Source organism: Triticum dicoccoides, chromosome 6B (genome assembly GCF_002162155.2).
Source record: "Triticum dicoccoides isolate Atlit2015 ecotype Zavitan chromosome 6B, WEW_v2.0, whole genome shotgun sequence".
NCBI classification, from domain to species: Eukaryota; Viridiplantae; Streptophyta; class Magnoliopsida; order Poales; family Poaceae; genus Triticum; species Triticum dicoccoides.
Window position 1 is genome coordinate 490,612,908 of NC_041391.1, and position 17,738 is coordinate 490,630,645.

Here is a 17,738-nt window from a genome sequence, read left to right on the forward strand (position 1 = left end):
GTGTGAAGCCACTGGCCACTGCACCTCCTGAAGACAGTGTGCAGTCTGAAGATCTTTCACGCATCTCCAAGAAGACGGAGAAGAAAAAGAAAATCATCAAGAGTACTGATCAGACTTTGACTCCTGCTGCTATTCTGCGTGAAGAGCACATTGATCTATCCAGCGATGACGATCTTGCAGATGATGCTCTTGAGCAACTGATCAAGAGCAAGGAAGAAGCAGAGATCTTCAACAACTTCCCTCTCTTTGACGTGGCAATCATCCATAACTTCATTGATGAATGGTTTGACACACCAAATCTCAGCTTTGATGATCTGCAACTTCCAATTGGCCTCAACGTCGCCTTCAATGGCGCCATTGCTTCTGAGCTAGCTATTTCTTAGCGCATCGTCGAACTGAAGCACAAGATTGACTATGAAAAGTCTCAGTTCAAGAAGCATGTGGCCACGCTCAACGTGCAAGATGTCAAGAACTTCAAGATCATGCTGCACGAGCTCAAAGAAGCCTTTCACAAGAAGCGTGAAGAAGCTCGAGGCTCTAGAGAGCGCATGAAGAGTCTGGCTGACAAGTGTGTGCTTGCCTACAATGAGGCTGAAAAGCGCAAGGCTCTTGGTCGACCTGGCATCGACCCCAGGATGGCTGCAAAGAAGAAGAAATCGACTGTCCAATCTGCACCTTCAAGGCAAGATGAACCTCGCATTGTCTTCCCAAGCAGCATGACTGACTCGAAGCCAAAAGTCACATTAACCGCTTCAGAACAGAAGAAAACGAGGGCTGCAGAGGCTGAAGCCAGAAAAAGGAAAACCTCAGAAGCCTCTGATGTTGCTCCCTCCAAGAAGAAGTGCAAGACCAAGAAGAATCGGGCTACTCCCACAGAGCCCCTTGTTGTTGAACCCATCTCAGTGGTTCGTCATGCATCCGCTACCCAAGAACTACGAATGACTATTCATGAGCCTGCTTCCACAGAGGCTCCTGAAGCTGAAGAGATTCCAACAGTTGATCTCATCACTACTGAAGACATTGGTCATCATGACAATATTGAAGATGATGAAGTTCTTCCTCATATTGAATACAATGTGGTATCATCGCCTGTTCGTACGAACAGCGAAATCATCAGCATTGGTCGTCCTCTGACGCCAATTGCTCAGGATGCTTCATGGGCTGATCGCCCGCAACATCAAGACTCCCCCAATACTCCCCAACAACAACAAGCCACACCATCTGTGCAAGTTGAAGAGGATGAGGACCTGCCCACTCCATCTCCAAAGGCGTCGCCTGTACTACAAAGGCTTCGCAAAGGACCAAGGTCTCAAGTCCCTCTTCCGAGCGTTCCAGAAGGAGAAGTGCACCATCAACCTGTTGCACGTCAAGTGTTTTCAGAAGCCACTCCAACTGTGAATGTCTTCGTGTCTGAAGCCCCAGCTGCTGAAGACAATCCGGCTGCATCAGCCGATGACGAACGTCAAGAAGAACGTGTCCCTACTCCCCCCATTCCTGAAGAAGCTGTTCATGAAGTGAACGTGTTTGGGCCTCACCCTCCAGCTCAGCAAGTGGAGGTTGAAAACCTTGAGGCTGCCACCACCAACACCAATGAAGCCAATGACATAGTCATGGCTGAAGCTAATGTGGAGCCTGTCCCAAGCACTGTACCAGAAGTCAATGCTGACAATGCTCCTGGAGCTTCTGTTGTGCAGCCCGAAGCCACCGTTGCTGCCGCTGCTCCTGTTCCGCCACCAAGGCCCTATACAATTGAGCAAGCATAAAACCATGGCGAGCTAATCACAGTAAGATGGCCCGTTCTGGTCCCTCCGCCTACTTTCTCTGGTCCTCAGTTTGACTATCACATTGAGCATAGGCCTCGGGTCCAGAAGCCAAAGCCAAGACTGCCAAGGTTTCCAGGTACTACCACATCTGTCGGGTCCTTCAATGCAAATGGCTTCAAAAGCCACAACACATTCTTTGACAGCTCAAAGAACCCCTATACAAAGCCAAGAATATCATCAGATCATTTCTAGAGTCATTAGTAGCGAAGCTATTACTCCTGCATTCTGTATGATCAAGGGCACATTTTCCCTCATATGCGCCTCGACACTGAAGCCATTGCTGGACTGCCATGCTTAGAAGAAGCACTTGACTGCTTTCGTGATGCTGGTCTGCTCAGCTTTGTGACAGACAAAGAACATTGGAATGAAGAGCTATTGCTTCAATTCTATGCTACGCTCCACATTCGCGGTTATAACAGAGAAACGAAGACATGGGTTCTCGAGTGGATGACAGGAAATGTTCATCATGAAGCCAAAGCTCTTGACATCATTGAGCTTATAGGCCTATCCACTCCCGGAGAGCTATATGAACCTGGTTGTCAAAACCACCGCAATGCACTGGAGAGCATCTTCCATAAGCCTGAACCCAATATGAGCCAGATGTTGAGCATGATGAAGCCATTACCTCATGACGCTGAATACCCAAAGGAGTTCTTTGTTGATGACCTTGAGTATCTGCCGCGCACCATATATCATATCATCAGGCGGACTCTATGGCCTATCAAAGGACATTCATCAGCTGCCAAACTTGAAGGAGCCATGAAGACATTGGTCTTTTACATCCTCAATGGCATCAGCTTCAATGCGCAAGATTTCTTCATCAGGAAACTGGCTGCGTCTGGATCTGATCTGTTTGGCTTGAAGTTCTATGCTCCATGGGTCATGCGCCTCATCAAGCAACACTCTGTTGTCAACTATCAGCCCTCTGCTTGCAATCATGTGATCTTCCTACCAAAGGTTGATATGTCAGTTGAAGCCATATACCCTGACCCTGCCAAGAAGCCTCTTTGTCTTCAAAATGCTGAACATCAAAGCTTCACCCAGCCTATGGAAGGAGTCCAAGTTGTCACGCGTGTCTATCCGATGGCTGGAAACACTCGTCTACCTCATCGTGCGCCAACTGAAGCTATCGAGAGCACCATTGCTCAAAGGCCTCGGAAGCGCTCTCGGGTCCTAAATGACCGAGAACTTCTTGTGGCCCTGCATCAGAAGCAAGATAAGCATCATTTTTGGCTCAAGCGTCAGATGCAAAGCCTCTTGGTGGATGTAAATCGCATTTGAAACCTTGCCACCAAGAATGCATTTGTCACTCACGAAACTTGTCGGCGATCATGGAAGAGTTTGACCCTGCTCAGTGCCGAAGCAGATCTTCAAGACGATGGCTTTACTGAACGATTCAAGTTTGACTCCACTCCTCCATGGAATGCTGTCCTACGAAGAACTCCATCTCTTGAAGACTCTGACTATTCTTCCTCCGCGGCAACCGTGAATGCAAATGTGATCGATGATGAAGACGATGCTACTTCACCGCCCCCTACTTCTGCACGCATCGACACTGCACCAAGTTCGTCTAGGCCGCCAAACAATAACGACAACCCCACTGCTTCAACTACTCCTCATGAGGACGAGTAGATGCTCTATGTCTTCAAACCTTTTTGGTCATTACTGACAAAAGGGGGAGAAGCATATGAGTTGATAGTCTTCAAGCGGGTTCATAAGGGCGGTTGCTTTATATTTTTGCCTAGTGCTTACAACTCTTGCCTTTGTTACACTTCGTTCTTTGAGTTGTAACACTTAAACTTGATGGTCGTCTGCTACTTATTTGCGTTTCCACGTGCGATGATAACTTCCGCACTTAGATCATTCTGCAGACGTCCATTTTTCATTATGCATGTCATTCTCTTAGTTATATCATTTCGTGCATGATGAATTATCTTCATAAGTTGAAGAGGATATCCACAAGTACAACCTGCCATGTGCATTTGCATTCCAAAAGCAAATTATTTATATGCACATCTTCAGGGGGAGCCCTTGCCACTTATGAAGACAATACGCTATCCTTTACAATTTCACATACTTCTTTCCCGTTGAAAACTTCAACCAGTTTGTCATCAATCACCAAAAAGGGGGAGATTGTAAGTGCATCTAGTGCCACCCCTAGTTGGTTTTGGAGTATTGACGACAAAGTTGGTTGAGGGACTAATGCGTTCGTGAGAATTGCAGGATAACACAGGTAGTGTCCCTCATTGATTCGGTTTACCTACCGGAGATGACCCCTCAAAATGTATGAAGACATTGAAGACCTTGGTTGTGAGTGAAGATATTCACACTGAAGACTATGACATGAGAAGACATTGAGTGAAGACTATGGAGCGCGAAGACTGTGTTGTTTCCTTTTCTTCTTTGTTGAGTCATAGGAACCACCGTACTGTTAAGTGGGATCCAAGTGAACTAAGTCAGAGTGACTGAAGTGATGCTCAACCCAAATCCTATGTCTTCGAGCGAAGACAATGAGAGCAAATCTTATCCAGAGCTGGATGAGTCAGCTTTGCTTGTAGCCCAAGTAAAGTTGTCGTGTGTGTTTGAAATCTGACAATTGGAACATGTGTCAGTTCCTTAGTGACCCAGGGTCATTTCGAACATATCAGGTCGGGTTGCCTTGTGGCTATAAATAGCCCACCCCCTACACCATAAATTGGTGGCTGCTCAGAGTTAGTTTACGGCTTTTGTCGTTTTGAGAGCAACCCACCTCGAAGCCTTTGAGAGAGAAATCCTTGCGAGGACAAAGCCCAAACACCCAGAGCCAAAGAGTGTTAGGCATCACTGAAGTCTTTCTGTCTGTGTGACCTGAAGACTTATTACACTTGAGGGCCGTGTATCCTCCAGCCGGTTAGGCGTCGCGTTCTGAGCATCCAAGAGTCATTGTGGATTGCCGGTGAACGAAATCTGTGAAGGTTCGGAAGTCTACCTTGAAGACTTACCAGAGTGATTGGGCGAGGACTGAGTGTCCTTAGCTCAAGGGGAATAAGGTGAAGACGCGGTCTTCTGAGTTGAATCTCAGCCTCCCTAACCAGACGTACAGTTGTCATAGCAACTGGAACTGGTCCAACAAATCATGTGTCTTCAACAATTGACTGGTTCTATCCCTTCCCTCCTTTACTTTGAGTTTGTCTTCGTGAAGTCATTGCTTATCTGTCTTATCTGTTTGACTTCATTGCTTGACTACTATTGTTGATTGGCTTCATACTATCTTCCATCCTGATCCTTACTACCTTGCTGCTATTAGTCTTTGTACTTTCACATTATTGCATACTTGACTATGGCTTGCTTGTTGTAGTTTATCTTTCGCTGCATATCAATTAGGTCATTTCTATTATTTGTCTTCGAAACTTCCACGTTTTGAAGACTTTGATAAAAATCACCTATTCACCCCCCCCCTCTAGTCGATAACTAGCACCTTCAAATAGTCCGGCGAGCTCAGGGAGCCCGTCTTCAGACCTGACGATATGCTCCAGATCAAAGGCCAGAGCGGAGGTTGAGGGTGCGAATCCTTGGAAGATCAAGTCTCCTCGGATATTAGCGACCTAGTCCAGGTTTCCAAAACTAATCTGGTGACCTGGGGCGTAGCCGTCGATCTGCTCTAGATGGCCAAGCGAGTTGGCCTGCAGTGCGAAGCTGCCGAACACGAAGATCTGGCTGGGGAGGAAAGCCTCCATCGGGGCAGCATTGTTGTAGATGATTGATGGAGTCATCGAACCTCTTGACGACGATGCAGCGGAACTCTCAATGAAAGCACCAATGTCGGTGTCAAAACCGGCGGATCTCGGGTAGGGGGTCCCAAATTGTGCGTCTAAGGTTGATGGTAATAGGAGATAGGGGACACGATGTTTACCCAGGTTTAGGCCCTCTCTACGGAGGTAATACCCTACTTCCTGCTTGATTGATCTTGATGAATATGAGTATTACAAGAGTTGATCTACCACGAGATCATAATGGCTAAACCCTAGAAGTCTAGCCTCTATGATTATGATGATTGTCGCTATGGACTAAACCCTTCGGTTTACATAGACACCGAAGGGGACTAGGGTTGTACAAAGTCGGTTACAGATAAAGCAATCTCCATATCCGAATGCCAGGCTTGCCATCCACGCCAAGGAGAGTCCCATCCAAACATGGGAGAGAGTCTTTTGTCTTGTATCTTCACGGCCCATCAGTCCGGCCCATGTCCAATAGGCCGGATGCCCAAGGACCCCTTAATCCAGGACTCCCTCAGTAAGAAGTATGACTATTGTCGCCCACAACTCACTTGTGTTCTACTCGTGCATATAACATCTACGCATAAACCTAGCTCGGATGCCACTATTGGGGAACATAGTAATTTGAAAAAAAATCCTACGCACACGCAATATCATGATGATGCATAGCAACAAGAGGGGAGAGTGTTGTCTATGTACCCCCGTAGACCGTAAGCGGAAGTGTTATGACAATGCGGTTGATGTAGTCGTACGTCTTCACAATCGACCGATCCTAGTACCGAAAGTATGGCACCTCCGCCATCTGCACACTTTCGGCTGGGTGACATCCCACGAACTCACGATCCAGCAGAGTGTCGAGGGAGAGCTTTGTCATCATGACAGCATGATGACAGTGATGATGAAGCTACCGGCGCAGGGCTTCGCCTAAGAACTACGATGATATGACCGAGGTGGATTATGGTGGAGGGGGGCACCGCACACAGCTAAGAGATCAATGATCAACTTGTGTGTTCTAGGGTGCCCCCTGCCCCCGTATATAAAGGAGCAAGGGGGAGGCCAGCCGGCCCTTCGGGCGCGCCAAGGAGGGGGAGGAGTCCTCCTCCTAGTAGGAGTAGGACTCCCCTTTTCCTAGTCCAACTAGGAGGAGGAAGGGGGAAGGAAGGAGAGGGAGAGAGGGAGGAAAGAGGGGGCGCCTCCCCCCCCCCTTCCTTGTCCAATTTGGACTCCCAAGGGGGAGGGCAGCCCTATGGCCCCTCCTCTCTCTCTCTCACAAGGCCCATGTTGGCCCATTAGTTCCCCCGGGGGTTCCGATAACCCCCCGACACTCTGAAACTTATCCGGTGACCCCCGGAAGTCATACGGTGTCCGAATATAGTCATCCAATATATCAATCTTTATGTCTCGACCATTTAGAGACTCCTCGTCATGTCCGTGATCACATCCGGGATTCTGAACTACCTTCGGTACATCAAAACACATAAACTCATAATACTGATCGTCGCCGAACGTTAAGCGTGCGGACCCTATGGGTTTGAGAACTATGTATACATGACTGAGACATGTCTTCGGTCAATAACCAATAGCGGAACCTGGATGTTCATATTGGCTCCCACTTATTCTACGAAGATCTTTATCGGTCAAACCGCATAACAATATACATTATTCCCTTTGTTATCGGTATGTTACTTGCCCAAGATTCGATCGTCGGTATCTCAATACCTAGTTCAATCTCATTACCAGTAAGTCTCTTTACTTGTTTCGTAATGCATGATACGCAACTAACTCATTAGTAACATTGCTTGCAAGGCTTATAGTGATGTGCATTACCGAGAGGGCCTAGAGATACCTCTCCAACAATCGGAGTGACAAATCCTAATCTCGATCTATGCCAACTCAACAAGTACCATCGGAGACACCTATAGAGCACCTTTATAATCACCCAGTTACGTTGTGATGTTTGGTAGCACACAAAGTTTTCCTCTGGTATACGGGAGTTGCATAATCTCATAGTCATAGGAACATGTATAAGTCATGAAGAAAGCAATAGCAATATACTAAAATGATCAAATGCTAAGCTAACGGAATGGGTCAAGTCAATCACATCATTCTCTAATGATGTGATCCCGTTAATCAAATTACAACTCATGTCTATGGCTAGGAAACTTAACCATCTTTGATTCAACGAGCTAGTCAAGTAGAGGCATACTAGTGGCACTCTGTTTGTCTATGTATTCACACATGTACTAAGTTTCCGGTTAATGAAATTCTAGCATGAATAATAAACATTTATCATGATATAAGGAAATATAAATAACAACTTTATTATTGCCTCTAGGGCATATTTCCTACATAAATATGCTGATATTAGAGTCATGCTAGTGAGTAATTGTGGATTGTAGAAATACTTGTGTTGAGGTTTGTGATTCCCGTAGCATGCACGTATGGTGAACCGTTATGTGATGAAGTCGGATCATGATTTATTTATTGATTGTCTTCCTTATGAGTGGCGGTCGGGGACGAGCGATGGTCTTTTCCTACCAATCTATCCCCCTAGGTGCATGCGCGTAGTATTTCATTTTGATAACTAATAGATTTTTGCAATAAGTATGTGAGTTATTTATGACTAATGTTGAGTCCATGGATTATATGCACTCTCACCCTTCCTCCAGTGCTAGCCTCTCTAGTACCGCACAACTTTCGGCGGTGCCATACACCCACCATATACCTTCCTCAAAACAGCCACCATACCTACCTATTATGGCATTTCCATAGCCATTCGGAGATATATTGCCATGCAATTTTCCACCGTTCCGTTTATTATGACACGTTCCATCATTGTCATATTGCTTTGCATGATCATGTAGTTGACATCGTATTTGTGGCAAGGCCACCTTTCATAATTCTTTCATACATGTCACTCTTGATTCATTGCACATCCCAGTACACCGCCGGAGGCATTCATATAGATTCATATTTTGTTCTAAGTATCGAATTGTAATTCTTGAGTTGTAAGTAAATAAAAGTGTGATGATCTTCATTATTAGAGCATTGTCCCATGTGAGGAAAGGATGATGGAAGCTATCATTCCCCCACAAGTCGGGATGAGTCTCCGGACTTTGCAAAATATAAAAGAGGCCAAAGAAGCCCACAAAAAAATAAGAGAAAAGAGAGAAAGGGCAATGTTACTATCCTTTTACCACACTTGTGCTTCAAAGTAGCACCATGATCTTCATGATAGAGAGTCTCCTATATTGTCACTTTCATATACTAGTGGCAAATTTTCATTATAGAACTTGGCTTGTATATTCCAATGATGGGCTTCCTCAAATTGCCCTAGGTCTTCGTGGGCAAGCAAGTTGGATGCACACCCACTTAGTTTCTTTTTGATCTTTCATAAACTTATAGCTCTAGTGCATCTGTTGCATGTCAATCCCTACTCACTCACATTGATATCTATTGATGGGCATCTCCATAGCCGTTGATATGCCTAGTTGACATGAGACTATCTCCCTCTTTTGTCTTCTCCACAACCACCATATTCTATTTCACCTATAGTGTTATGTCCGTGGCTCACGCTCATGTATTGCGTGAAAGTTGAAAAAGTTTGAGAACATCAAAAGTATGAAACAATTGCTTGGTTTGTCATCGGGGTTGTGCATGATTTAAATATTTTGTGTGATGAAGATGGAGTGTATCCAGACTATATGATTTTGTAGGGATAAGCTTTTTTTGGCCATGTTATTTTGAGAAGACATAATTGCCTTGTTAGTATGCTTGAAGTATTTTTTTTATGTCAACATTAAACTTTTGTATTGAATTTTATGGATCTGAACATTCATGCCACAATAAAGAAAATTACATGGATAAATATGTTAGGTAGCATTCCACATCAAAAAAATTGTTTTTATCATTTGCCTACTTGAGGACGAGCATGAATTAAGCTTGGGGATGCTTGATACGTCTTCAATGTATCTATAATTTTTGATAATTCCATGCTATTATATTATCTGTTTTGGATGTTTTATATGCATTAATGTGCTATTTTATATTATTTTGGGGACTAACCTATTAACCTAGAGCCTAGTGCCAGTTTCTGTGTTTCCTTGTTTTTCGCAGAAAAGGAATACCAAATGGAGTCCAAACGAAATAAAACCTTCACGATGATTTTTCTTGGACCAGAAGACACCCAGGAGACTTGGAGATCAAGTCGGAAGAGCCACGAGGCGGCCATAGGGGGGAGGGCGCGCCCCTGCCTTGTGGGCCCCTCGTGACTCCCCTGACCTAATTCTGCCTCCTATATATTCACATATATTCCCAAACCACTAGAAGCATCCACGAAAACACTTTTCCACCGCCGCAACCTTCTATTCCCGTGAGATCCCATCTTGAGGCCTTTTCCGGCATCCTGCCGGAGGGGGATTCGATCACGGAGGGCTTCTACATCTACTCTATTGCCCTTCCGATGAAGCGTGATTAGTTTACCACAAACCTACGGGTCCATAGCTAGTAGCTAGATGGCTTCTTCTCTCTTTTTGATTCTCAATACCATGTTCTCCTCGATGTTCTTGGAGATCTATCCGATGTAATCTTCTTTTGTGGTGTGTTTGTCGAGATCCGATGAATTATGGATTTAAGATCAGCTTATTTATAAATATTATTTGAATCTTCTCTGAATTCTTTTATGCATGATTTGGTATCTTTGTAATTCTCTTCGAATTGTCGGTTTGGTTTGGCCAACTAGATTGGTTTTTCGTGCAATGGGATAAGTGCTTAGCTTTGGGTTCAATCTTGCGTTGTCCTCACCCAGTGACAAACTAGGGGTAGCGAGACATGTATTGTATTGTTTCCATCGAGGATAAAAAGATGGGGTTTACATCATATTGCTTGACTTTATTCCTCTACGTCATGTCATCTTACTTAATGCATTACTCTGTTCTTCATGAACTTAATACTCTACATGCAGGCAGGAATCGGTCGATGTGTGGAGTAATAATAGTAGATGCAGGCAGGAGTCGGTCTACTTGACACGGACGTGATGCCTATATTTCATAATCATTGCCTTAGATATCGTCATAACTTTGCGCTTTTCTATCAATTGCTTGACAGTAATTTGTTCACCCAGCGCATTATTTGCTATCTTGAGAGAAGCCTCTAGTGAAACCTATGGCCCCCGGGTCTATTTTCCATCATATAAGTTTCCAATCTACTATTTTGCAATCTTTTACTTTCTGATCCATAAACCAAAAAACCCCAAAATATTTACTTTATCTTTTGTTTAGTTTTATCTATCTCTATTAGATCTTATTTTTGCAAGTGACCGTGAAGGGATTGTCAACCCTTTATCGCGTTGGGTGCAAGTTGTTTGATTGTTTGTGCAGGTATTGGTGATTTGTGCGTTGTCTCCTACTGGATTGATACCTTAGTTCTTAAGCTGAGGGAAATACTTATCTCTGCAAGGGAAAAACCAGTGCAAGCTCAAGAAATAGCAGACAACATCAGAGCAGAAGAGGGACTGATCTACCTCAAACAACATCTTTGATGATGAAACGTTTAGGAGCCACCAGAGATCAACCCCTCCATTGGCGCACCGCTAGGGATTCTTTGGGTCCTATGCCGCTTTTATGTAGGGGAGATGTGATTGAACTAGAGAGTGTGGAAATAAAACTTACTTTGAGTGAAGGGCCTTTAAAAAATCATGCATAGATTTCTTCATACAAATCTATGCCATCAAGCCATCATTCGATGGTCCAGCTTATTTTTTACTATTTTCCACCTCTCACACCATTGATTCGAGAAAAGACCGCAACATGCTCGAGTAACATGTAAATGACATAAAGACCACAGTACCACACACACACACACACACATAGGCTGTAACTATCTCATGACACAAATTTAGGTTCAAGATAGATAAAGGAAGGCAAAGTTGCAAGCTATAGATTAGGGAGCAACAAACTAGCAAAACAATGATGCAAAACCTGGACCACACATATTGTTATCTAGATGTTTGTTATTAACTAGTAATACCTAAAAGAAGCATCTTTTATTACCGAAGCACTACCACTGATTAGACCAGCTCATTCACTTGCCATTTGTTAGTATGCTAAAAGCCCACTACCTTTGCCTTCTTCGCTACGGGAAAGACCTCAACCACATCGTCACTATCGTAGGAGTCGCTAGGAACCTCCATCACTAGCTTCTTGCCCTGTGCCTCTATCACCTTCTTCACCACTTGATATTCCAGCCCCTTCTTGTCGGTCGTAGCATCAACGGAAACCATACTGCCCTCATCGACTTCCCCTTTGACCAGCAACTCCGAGAGCTTTGTCATGACATTCTTATGCACCCACCTCCTTATGGGCCTTGCACCATACATCTGTGGGGAGAGTAGCATGATTACCAAAACATATAGACTGGTGAATACGCATGTCTATTTTTTGTAAAAATGAAAATGAACTACACTTACTGGGTTGTATGATTCTGACAGAATGACATCTAGCGCATCGTCACTTGCAACTAGAGAGATACCCTTGTTAGCTACACTGGCAATAATAATCTTCATCTGGATTTTGACTACCTCCTTCAGTTTGTCATGCGAAAGAGGTTCAAATATCACCACCTCACTCAATCTGTTGAGAAGCTCGGGCTTGAAGCATTTCTGAACCTGCCCAAACAAGTACATATGAAAATCATAATACAACTATTGCACCCCTAAGAAAATAGTTTGTTCACAAACCTGTTCCATAACAAGACCGTGTGCTGCTTCCATTGTTGTTTCTCCATTCATTCCTGCTGTTAGGTGCTCTGCTCCCATATTTGATGTCATAATGATGATGGTATTCTTGAAATCCACGGTCCGTCCCTTGCCATCAGTCAACATACCATCATCAAGGAGCTGAAGAAAAACATTAAACACTGACGGATCTGCCTTCTCCACCTCATCAAAGAGTATAACACTGTATGGGCGCCTCCTGATTTTCTCAGTCAGTTGCCCACCATCTTCATGACCATGATAACTTGAAATGTCACAAAACAAGCACTAAAATTAGCCAAAGCAAGGATAAGTATGGAAATATAATGTTGACAAGAGAACACTACACAAACCTCGGAGGTGCTCCAATGAGGCGCAACACAGATCCACTATTAACGTACTTAGACATGTCAAAGCGAACCAACATCTTCTCAGTATTGAATAGTTGCTCAGCAAGAGCTTTTGCGAGCTCGGTCTTTCCCACACCAGTCGGTCCTAGAAAGAGGAAAGATCCTATCGGTTGGCCAGATTGATCAAGACCAGCTCTAGCACGTAACACCGTTGTGCAACCAAATTGACCGCTTCATCCTGGCCAACGACTCGCTCATGCAATCTGTTAGCAAGGTGGATCAACTTATCCTTCTCCTCTTCATCAAGTGTGGCGACGGGAATTCCTGTCCATCGACTCACAACCTTCAAATAACAAATGAAACAAGAGAAGCATATCACATTGAAATAAAGGAAATATTCAAAAGGAGATTATTACCGGCACAATGGGAATATTAACAAACACTATTAAGACTGCCTACTTGCGCAACATGATCTGGGCCAAGAACTCCTTCCCGCACTGCTCTTGTGGAGGTACTTTGTGTTGCGCTCCATTGTCTTTGGCTATCAATCTGCATCCTTGTGGTGGAACATGCCTCGTCAATCAGATCAATTGCCTTATCAGGAAATTGACGACCTATTGATAACATTAAAAACCATCAATTTTATCCAACATCCCACATGTATGCAACTTGATGGGAGTATTACACAATGCTACATTACTCAAGCGTATCTAATGTCATTAGACTCAATCACTCAAAAACAATATGAATGTATAAGCACTCTTGCCCTTGAATTGTAGTGCACAAATAGCACAAAACCTATATTTAAATGGTTTAAATATAAAAGTGACATCATAAGTCAAATGACCAATTATGATACTCTATTTTTAATATTCATCATTTTTTCTACGTGATTAGGTGAGTGTGAAAGAACCGATCACCAGTCATGTCTGATTCACGCAAAGCTCAAAACTCAAAATTGAAGATATTAATGAATGCCCCATCTATTCCAAAATAAAGATAAGGTGTACTAATTTCTACCAGCTTTCCAAGACTTGAACCCATGACCTCCTAGTCACAAGACGGCAGCTTTACCACTACGCCAAGGCTCCCCTTCAGTATCATTACCACATCAGTATCATTAGAAAATATATCATTAGATCCATTATGAAATAATGTCTCATGTTTTGTTTATTTGATATTGTGGGTGCTGATTTCCCCCCTATAAACTAGGTCAAACAAATAAAGGATTGACTTAAAAAATCACCTTATATTTTGAAATGGAGGGAATAAAAAAATGTGGATAAAACAACGTGTAATCTAATTTCTTGTTGCCCCTGCTGTTGTTGTAATCTACAATCTCTACACTATTTACCAATTGATACTTTTTGCATATTACCTGTTTTAGTAATCAAATGCATTTTATTAAGTCATCACATGTGAACTCATGTTATTACTTATTAGAAATAGCATATATAAGACTTTTATGCTTTTAACCCAACCGACAGTATATTAATACAGCACAAAGGAAACCAATGCAAGCAAGTGTTGAAAGAAATAAGTGTTGAAAGAAATTAAGACTGCTCACCAGTTATATAGCGGCCAGCAAGCTGTGCAGCAGCAACAAGAGCAGCATCCTGAATCTTCAGGCCATGGTGCTCTTCATACCGCTGCTTTAGCCCCCGCAGAATACAAATGGTTGCCTGCGTGCTTGGCTCCTCCACATGCACCTTCTGGAACCGTCGCTCCAGTGCGGCGTCTTTTTCAATGTACTTGCGGTACTCGTCGAAAGTCGTAGCGCCCACGCATCGGATACGACCGCGGGCCAATGCCGGCTTCAGCAGGTTGGCGCCGTCCATGCTGCCGCCCTTGGTCTTCCCGGAGCCGACAAGCATGTGCACCTCGTCAATGAACAGAACTACCTGGCCGTCCGCATCCTCCGCTTCCTTGATCACATCCTTGAGGCGTTGCTCGAACATGCCGCGGTACTGGGTCCCTGCCACCATCGCCCCAAGGTCGACCTCCACCACGCGCGCCCCGGCCAGAGCGGCGGGCACCATCCCACCTGCGATGCGCCGAGCGAGCCCCTCGGCAATGGCCGTCTTGCCGACTCCCGGTGCGCCGACCAGCAGGGCGCTGTTCTTGGTCCGGCGGCACAGGATGCAGACGACACGATCGATCTCGTCGTCGCGGCCGATCACCGGATCAGTCATGCCAGCCACCACCGTCATATCCCGGCCGTACGTGCTCAAAGCCGTCTCCTTCGGAGTCGGAGCTGCCTTGGGCGCGGCGCCCACGAGAGAACCGCGCCGGCCTCCGGCAGAACTGTTCAATGTGGTGCGGGTCTTCACAACGGGCGGCCTGTACACGGATCCGCTGGTACGACCGCCGGGAGCATCGGCTGCGGCTGTCAAATCGATCGGCGACGGAGAGGTCGAGAAGGCGACCGGGCTCGCCGTTCCTGCGGCCGGGGTCACGAAGTGCGCCGGAGCAACTCCACCGGAGGCGGGGGCAGCAGCACTGGAGGCCAAAGGGCGACGCCTCTGCTGCTTCAGGTTAACCAAGGGAGCCTCGAGGGAGTCGGAGGAGCGATGACAGACAGATTCTGTGTGCAGCCGAGACCCCCGGAGGACGGAGCAGCTGGGCCTGCTATGCGGGAGCAAGGCGGGGGAGGAAGGACGGCTCTCTTCGTCGACGCCACCGTAGCGGAGATTGCGGCGCGGTCTCAGCCTCAGCGAGAACTCTCCGTATGCGGGGAACTCATCGTCGTCGGACTCTCCGCTGGGGAAGACGCTGGGAACGTATTTGACGCCTCCGGTGGAGGGGTGGAGTGGGTCGGGAGTGCTTCCGTTGGACATGGTGCGGGCCGGCGGTGAGTCGATCGGGATTCGCGATAGTGCGGTAGCGCGGATCGCGTGTCCTTATATATAGGAGCACGAAGGGAACCCAGCACTCCCGTTCCGTGTTTACCGCGGGTTGATGACGGTGGACGTGAAGCCGAAAATTCGACGCTACAGTTAATTTCCTTTTTTGAAGGGAAGTCTCATCATTATCCGTACTGCAATGTGCTGTTCAAGGAAAAAAAAATCGTACTGCAATGTTCTTGGGCTTATTCTTCAAAATAACAATGTTCTTGGGCTTCCAGGTCGCTGCTAGAATCCTACTCCCTTCCGGCATTTCCTATATCGCGCCTTAAGCGCCGGAAAAACCTATTGGACGCATATTGCGTGAAACTGTCGACTTATCGCACAGAGAGATTCTTACTGGTTTTGGGCCAGCCCATCTGTACCGTTCGTACAAGTTCCGGTTTTGCCAACCTTCTCCCAGCCGATTCTTACTGGTTTTGGGAACCATCTAGAAGGTTCCTGAACCGGTTTTTATTTTTCCTTTTTTATATTTATTCTTTCTGTTTTTTTATTCTTCCTTTTTCTGGTTCTTTTTTCTTTTATTTTCGTTAATTTTTTGTGTTCTTTCCGTTTTCCTATTCAAGTTAATTTCTCTTTTCAACACATTTTCTTTCTTTAGGTTTTATCTCCATATGTGTTCTTATCATTTTTTAAATATTCATAAAAATCGTGTTTCCAGAAAATGTTCAGTTTTCAAAAAAATGTTCTCAAAATTCAAAAATTGTTCTTGTTACACAAAAGAGTTCAAAACTTTCAAAATTCAGAAAATGTACCGGATTTCAACTTTTTTGTTCACGTATTCAAAAAGAATTCATGCTACCAAATTTGTTCGGGATTTTTCAAAATTGTTCTTCATTTCAAAATTTGTTCTCAAGATTCAAAAAATGTTCATGCTTTAAAAAATTGTACGTGCTTCGAAATTTGTTCTCTGTTTCAAAATGTGTTCTCAACATTCAAAAAATGTTCATGCTTTAAAAAACTGTTCTTTCAAAAAAAATTGGAAATCCAAAAATTGTTTCTTTTCAAATTTTTGTTTGTGTTTGTGAAAAAAATCATACGTTCAAAAAAATATTCAAAATTTGCCTTTTAGACATCTTAAAAAATTACTCAATGTTTGTGTGTTTGTTTTAAAAATTGTTCGAAGTTTCAAAAATTGTGCACGTCTTACCAAAAAGTTCGTGTTTTTCAAAAATGTTCGGAGCTATAGAAAAATGCCTTCATTTTAATCATTTTTGTTCACATATACTGAAAAAATCGCATTTACAAAATTGTTTTCCGTTTCAAAATTTTGTTCTGAATTTTCAAGAATTGTTTCTGTTTTAAACTTTTGTTCACCAATTAAAAGATATCACATTCTCAGAAAATGTTCTGGATTTCAAAACTTGTTCATAAATTCAAGAAATGCTCCTGTTTTTAAGTTTTTGTTCGCAAGTTAAAAAATGTTTGAGGAATTCAAAAAATGTTCATATTTATTAACTTTTGTTCACCAAATCAAAAAAATGGGAATTTCCAAAAATGTTCCCGCTTTCCAAATTTGTTCACATCATCAAAATGGTCATGCTTTTCAAAAATTGACCCCAAATTCCAAAAATGTTCCGGGGAATTCAAAAAACTGCTCACGTCTTGAAAATTTTGTTCGTAATTTTGAAAAATGCCCGCGCTTTCAGTTTTTTGTTCCTGTTTTTCAGAAAATGTTTCCTTTTGGAGAAATTCTTCTTGATTTCAGGGAATAAAAATGTCGTTTTCATGTTGTTCCTTTATTTTGAATTTTTTTTAGATTCCCAAAAATGTTTCAAGTTTAATTTTTTTTCTCTCTATGAAATATGAAAATGTTTGCACCTTATGTTTCCACATAAGACGGACTACCAGTCTATGTACGAAATTCCAGGAATTATGGTGGCTATTAGCGTTGCTCACTTGCAATAGGTTATTGTTCGGGCCTGCCACTGTTGTATGTTTCTTTAAGACTGGCGCTTTGATCTTAACATGAGAAGTCGACTGTTGTAGTGGTTAGCATGGCGCGCCATTCTCAAGTGCCGTCTCTTTTTTTGTGTTTTTCATATCCCGATTGTGCCAATGGAAATGTGCCGGCCCAGGTTAGCGGCGTCCTGTGCGAAACGTCAACACTTTGCCGCAACTAGCGGCAAATAGGAAGTCCCTTAAGCGCCCGTTAT

The 17,738-nt window shown here is 44.0% G+C and overlaps 1 pseudogene; it reads right to left on the reverse strand.

The window, feature by feature from the left end:
* Positions 1-11,518: 11,518 nt before the first annotated feature.
* On the reverse strand, positions 11,519-15,516 carry LOC119325637 (annotated as a pseudogene).
* Positions 15,517-17,738: the final 2,222 nt, after the last annotated feature.